The sequence below is a fragment of the Triticum dicoccoides genome, chromosome 5B (genome assembly GCF_002162155.2).
Source record: "Triticum dicoccoides isolate Atlit2015 ecotype Zavitan chromosome 5B, WEW_v2.0, whole genome shotgun sequence".
NCBI classification, from domain to species: domain Eukaryota; kingdom Viridiplantae; phylum Streptophyta; class Magnoliopsida; order Poales; family Poaceae; genus Triticum; species Triticum dicoccoides.
In genome coordinates, this window is record NC_041389.1 from 149,544,741 (window position 1) to 149,550,370 (window position 5,630).

Here is a 5,630-nt window from a genome sequence, read left to right on the forward strand (position 1 = left end):
ATACACACACACAAGCATGATGAACACACACACACATATGTATGAATTAATGCATGTATATATTAGTATATACGTATTTTGTATGTTTAATTAGTTTAGATTATTTAGATTATTAGTTTTTCACTATTATATATGTATGAATGCATGTTAGATGGATATAATTAGTGTTTAATTAGTATGGATTTTTTTTATATAATGTTGTTTTTCAGTTTTTTAATGGATGTATAGAAGTTGTGTTTTTTGTTTTTAGTGTTAGATGCTTAATTAGTATGAAATAGTATATAGATTTTTGAAATAGCAGAAATGTTAGAAATTTTAGTTATCAAAATCCAATCATTAAAAAAATGTTACTTTTTGCGGGCATATAGCTAGTATTTGTTCTCGACGATGCCCGGCCCGCATCCTCGCCGTCGACCCGTCCGCGACGACGTCCAGCCGACCCATGTCCGGGACTAGGCTCCGCCGGGCTGGCACTGGGAGGTGCTTCCTGGAGGGGCGCGCCGCTTGATGAGGAACCCGGCCCCGGGTCCCGTCGTCGACCCTGATCTCGTTTGGTGGCGTTCGCGTGGGCCAGTTTCGGGGCGGAGGGACCCGGCCCTGCCGGAGGTGGTACGTCACCGTATCAGGGAGTAGGACGAGCACGTCCATCGCTACATGGTTTCGTTAGAGGGCGGCAGGTTCTCCAATACCTGGCAGTATCTTCGGGGATCCCACTACAGCTATGATCCTGTGAGGGTTCCTTCTCTTTGGGTGTCCACCGCCCGTGCCGCAGGAACCGCGAGTGTCCTAGATTCTTCTGTAGTATTCGATCTTTAATTAGCTACCTAGCCAGTGATGTACTATTCAATATTATATATTATTCGAGATGATGTATTCGAGATTATATCTATTATTCTAGACGATGTATTCGAGATTATATCTATTATTCGAGACGATGTAATTTGAATACTAAATTGTTTTATATTTCTTTTGGATTAGTTAAATAAAAGCTATGGCAGACAATACCGACAGAGAGGGAGAACAGACCATGTTCGATATGATACGCGGGCCAGATGATGATCAGAATGAAGAAGATTATGACGGCTCCGAATTTCTAAACAACACCGGAGAGGGTGATATGATATTCGATCGCGATGACCGAATTGATGAAGTCATGAACTACGATTATGACGATGATGAGGAACATGTTGATCCTGAAACAACAAAGACCGGCGAGGTATATATATTTATATAAGCAGGTATCTGGTGATCATCACATGTTTTAAATGACTTGAAGATATATTAACGAATCTATCTTTGTTCTTTCAGCCATCCGGATCGAGCAAATCTTCAGGCAAAAGGACGAAACGAGGCCTGAACAAAAAGTTGAAGGAGGGCGTAAAGTACAATATCGAGGCAGTCAGACCTAATGGCGAACCATTAGTGCCTAAGAAGATTGCGGACAAGTTCGTTCGTCAGTGCGGAGTTCTTGTGAAGGACCAACTCCCGATCTCCCTTCAAGAATGGAGAGAGCCAGCAAGAGACAAAAGACAAAAAGGCAAAGAGGACGATGCTCCACGTCCAGATGTTACTTTTGTCGACAAGAATCAAAAAGATCTGCTTTGGGATAGTCTCATGGAACATTTCACCCTACCAGATCATTTCATAGAAGCAGATGTGCAGAAAGTCAAGGACGCTGCTCTTAGGAAGATGGCGGTTGCATTCAAGAACCACAAGAATCGTGAATGGGACAAGTACGTCAAGGGAGGAAGGAAGACTCCAGTATTCGAGGGAACACTAGAGAACCAACATGCTCATTGGGATGATTTCGTGAAATTCAAGGATTCGGAATTAGCTAAGGAACGGTCGAGAATAAACAAGAAGAATGCCGAAAAAAGGATAAGTTCCATAAGCTGGGGCCAGGTGGCTATGCGGTGGCAATGCCTAAGTGGGATAAGTCTGAGAAAGAGATGGAGGATGCAGGTGTCACTCCGGTTACTAAGAGCTGGCCCCCCAGGTGCAGGACTTGGTTCTATGCGCATGGGGGGGAGTTGGACCCGAAGACAGGCAATGTTTCGATGAAGGCAAGTCTGAAGGGAGCCGACGATGCGATACTTGTTGCAATAGAAGAGGCACGATCGGGGCTGTTCCAGCCCAACAGAGAGAATGACGAGCTTACACGTGCCCTGGGAAATCCTGAACACCCGGGAAGAACACGAGGCAAGGGTGCTATTCCGTGGTATGAGGGGTTTTCAGACTGGAACACTGACTACAGAACCCGTGCGAGAAAGAAGATTGCGGAGGAGAAGAAGAGGAAGATGGAGGAGGAGCAGAGGATGCGGGACTATGAACGCCTTCAAGGCCTAGAAGCAAGTCAAGCGGAATTGGTAGTCAAATTCCAGCGGAAGCAGGAGCAGATCGACTCACTTACCCAGCAAAGGGGGTCTCAGCAGCTGCAGCAGCTAGCGGATGATCCAACATTGGATAGCACCGGCCCATCCATGCCGAGAAGCAGCGTGGGTTCGGCCGCCCCGGACGATGCAATGCTGGGTAGATACCCCGTGGATGACATCACGAAGAACACTAACTGCTAGCTACACGTCAAAATGAAGAACATATCCATGAAGGTGGCGGACGTCGTTGCTTTTACAAATCCCCCCGAGGCAACCTTCCATTCCAACCCGATTCCAGCGGGCTATGCTCGTGTCTTGGTTGACGAGGTGGTGGACCCACCATATTCGGAGCTACAGCTTGACATTCCTGGAGGTGACGACGAGAGCTTTCTCGGAGAGGCCAAACATCGTATCATCCTATGGAAAAAGGATTGCATCATCTTTCGAAGGCCACCGACACCGCGTCAGCCGACTCCTCGTCGAAGTCCGCCACTGAGTCAGCAGTCTCCCACTCCTGCAAGTCCACCAAGTCCGACAAAGTGTCAGGCCACTCCTCCTCCAAGTCCGACAAAGTGTTAGGCCACTCCTCCTCCTCCAAGTCCGCCACAGCGTCAGACGTCCACTCCTCCTCCAAGTCCGGCACAACCTCAGGCCACTCCTCCTCCAAGTCCGGCACAGCTTCAGGCGGCCACTCCTCCTCGTCCAACTTAGCCCCGTCAGCCGTCTCCGCCGCCTCAGCAATCGCAGAAGAGACACCCCGCAGCTATGCTGCGTAGCAGTACGAGTCGAGGTAGTACAGGAAGTACAGGCGGAGGCAAGCGATATAAATATGGTCCAAGACTCACGCCTCTTCCGCAGAGGGCTTATGACAGGTCCGAGGAGGAAATCGCAGCCATATCGAAGGCCGAGGTGGAAGCCCATTTTGCACCAAAACCGCCACTGCCGCCAAGGGAGAAAGTGCCTAAGGAAACGATTGACCACTTCGTTCGTATGGCTCAACCACCAGCTCCCAAGCCTGTTGACACAGACTATGAGCGCCACATCACGAAGTTAAATCAAGCACGTCTACGTAAGGAGGCGAGCTCGGGATCGAGCAAACAAGAAGCAGTTGTCAAAAAATGCGGGAAAACCATTCCCCAGCTGGGAGAACAGGAGGCGCAATCGATCCCCTCGCTTGTTGTGCCAACAACACGTGACAGTACGCGCGCCCAATATTATTGTGGGCAAATAGTTTATGTTCCCGAGGTGGGCAATGTGGTAATAACGGAGGAGCATATAATGCAGGCTGAAGTTCTCAACATCACTGTTGGACAACTCCTTGAGATCGAGCCCATGCTTGTGCTTAGAGAGGATGAAATAAAACGGAAATATGTCCGGGGCCAACCTTTGGTCGAGCCAGACAAGGTCAAGAACCTCCCAATGAGAATGTATGAATTGCATCAATGGTACATGAACATTACCAAGATTTCAGATTGATTGTCCCTCATGGTGAATGTCAAGGAGGAGCATTACTTCCATGAGAAAGCTCTGTCCGTTGAGTACTCTGAACTGTTTCAGTTATACAATAAAGACGCACTCGACAAATCTATCGTTAGTTGCTATTGTCTGTAAGTGATTTCTTTTCGTAATTTAAGTCTCAAGCTAGCTGTAGTGATCCTTTTGATCAATCATTACCTATAATTATCCTCACTATACTCTTTTCTGTGGTATTATGCAGGATGAAGATGTATGAAATGAGAAAAGGTTGACGCTTTGGCATTGGGTTCATTGACCCAAACACCGTTAATGAATACACATGGCGGATAAATCCACATCATCAAAAGGACGTAGAGGACAACATGCTAGAGTTCTTGAAGCGCCTCAAATACAATGAAGATATACTACTTCCTTACAACTTCCAGTGAGTCACACTGTCTCTTGTACTACAAATTCTCTGTTTTTGCCTACTAGCTAGCTACATGTTTTTGCTTACATATGCCCGCTTAATTAAGACATGCAAACGTGTGTGCATGCAGTTTTCACTGGGTCTTGTGGATCATTAAAGTTGACGACGGAACAGTTGAAATACTGGACTCACTACTCAAAGCAAAAACTGACTATCACATCTTGTTTGGGATAGTCAACAGGTAATTTCAATCATTATTAACTATATATCTCGGCCTATTTAGTTCGTCATTTCATGATATGGACTATTTAATAACCCCTTTATTCATTTTCTTTGTCGGCGGGCAGGGCTTGGGCAAGGTTCATCAGCGTCACGGAAGGCGAATGGAAACCAAAGCTTAAATGATTTCGATCCAAGGTAAGTAATTAAGTAGTACTAGCTAGCTAGCTAGCTGCCATCTCTTTAATTATCAAGCTTGATTAATTATTATCTGATCAAATTCCATTCTCGTAAAGGCCCTAAAGCAGGCGCAGGGGACTGATCTGTGTGCATTCTGCATTTGCGAGAACATTCGCATGATGGCGTCCGAAAGGAGCAGATCTCAAAGACAGGAATGGGTACGCTTGTCAGAACACTATTCACAATTTTTACACCATTATCGATATCTAGTCACACAACTAATACACATGCATATTGATCTCCTTCTTAACAGTTCAAAGAGGTGCGGGAGAAGCTCCTAGAAACGGAGCGCGTAGAAGCACTTCAAGAGGAAATAGCGGGATTTTTGCTCGACCAGGTCATAAATCTGAAGGGAGAATACTATTACACGCTACCGCCCCCATGAAAACCACTTCCAATTGTCATCGTGCTCCGAAGGCACCAATTAGGCTAATGCCACTGGCTCCGAAGGCAACATGCATATGTAGGAGAAATTGTATATAGCTATACATGTGTGTATGTGTGAATTAATTAATATGGTGGTTTGTGAGACATTGATGATAAATATATATATATATATATGCATGATTGGTTCTACTAGAAATTATATATATATATATATAGGGTGGGTCTATTATGATAACACCCTTAAGACCCTTATTCTGCACACCAAAACGCTTATTCTGCTAACACCTCCTGACCCGCACCTACAGACAAAGGCAACGAATCCACCGGTCACCCCCTACACATGCACGACTCCCAGCCCCGATCCCCTCCACCTTCGCCCGACACACCCCCACCGAACTCACTACCTCCCATGGCCGGCGTGCCAGCAACCCCCTCCCACCGGCCGCCACCGTGCCCCCACCCCTCTACCTTTCTCCGACCACCACCCCTTGGTGCTGCACCTTCCCCCAACCGCACGCCCCACCTTC